Raw genomic sequence first — 1,344 nt, 5'->3', positions numbered from 1 at the left:
GGTGCTGAGCCAAAAGGAGGGATCAGAGATGGAGGAAGGCTATTTGGTGGATCTGAAAAGGAGAGAATCAAGCATGGCTCAGGGTCACTTTTTGCCACCTGTAGGGAAGCAAGGACATTAGGAGATGAGTGAGCGAGAAGGTTCATGCATCCCAAAGCTTAGGCCTTGCTGAGGGGAGCATCAGAGTCTCCATACCCTCCCATCTTCCACAAACAGCTCTGGAGAGAACAAAGGTTGTTAGAACCTCCAGGAAGAGGCAGGAGGACGCACAGCCAGTTCTCTAAGGACAAAACTAGGGAACGGTGACCCTCCCAGAAATTCATGGCTCCGGACCTGTGGGTCAGAGAAAGAAAAGGTTGGGACTTAGCTAATTCCAGGACCATTCTCACCTCTATACAATCTGCTCTCACTTCAGATGATTACCCCCCAGACCTGGAGACAGGGTTTTTCTGTGTAGCCCTGGCTGTCCTGGAACTCACTCTATAGCTCTATAGACCAGGCTAGCCTTGAACTCTGAGATCCACCTGCTGGGGTTAGAGGTGTGAGCCACCAGATGGCTTTTTTGAAGCATGCTGACATCAAGCCATTGGCTCTGCTGTCCCTTTCCCTCCCAATGACTACCTGTCCCTGGATGGCAAGAGGCAGTACTCCTGTGAAACTTTCTGTTGGTCTGCTGTCTGAAATACCTACCGTTGCCTGGTGAACGTCCCCTCACACCTTTCTTCAGTGTTCATTTTCACTAAGCCGTGAGACCTTTTTGTCCACTCCAAGCCCGTGGCCTTGTGTTCCACAGCACTGTGTCCCTGAAAGCTTGAGATCTCTTCCTGAGTGTGACTTAATAGATCCCCACGAGAGACCTGGGTTCTCCATGGAGCTTACCAAAAAGTCCCTCGTAGCCTTCTTGCCTCCTCCTCAGGGACTTCAGGACATCTCAGGCACCTCATTATGGTGCCTACATGTCTGCCCCAACAGGAGAAAGAAAACTTATTCACTGGTAGGAGATGGGGGAAAGCCTGGAAGACCATGTCCCCTTCACACTCACCATACAACCGGTTAGACTTCCTGTCTCTTGTCAGAGCAGTTGGCAGTTGTCCCTCTCTCTTAACCCGGTAGACATCAGAAGCACCTGAGACAGAGCTCTGAGAGATGTGGGACTTCCATGACCTTCACTTTGAAAATCTTTGGACTTTTGCATTTATATATCTATTTTTTTTAATCTTTTGGGTCTTTTAATTTTAGCATATTTTTCTTAGGGCCGTAAAGGCTTTCGAAACATGGACAAAGTGGCACTTGATCAAGTGAAGACTTGATCTCTCTATGGAGCACTGGCGTTAAGCACCCACC

The sequence above is a fragment of the Psammomys obesus genome, unplaced genomic scaffold (assembly GCF_907164565.1).
Source record: "Psammomys obesus unplaced genomic scaffold, mPsaObe1.curated_primary_1811, whole genome shotgun sequence".
NCBI classification, from domain to species: Eukaryota; Metazoa; Chordata; class Mammalia; order Rodentia; family Muridae; genus Psammomys; species Psammomys obesus.
The sequence above is the reverse complement of the archived record's forward strand: the minus strand, read 5'-3'. Positions refer to the sequence as shown.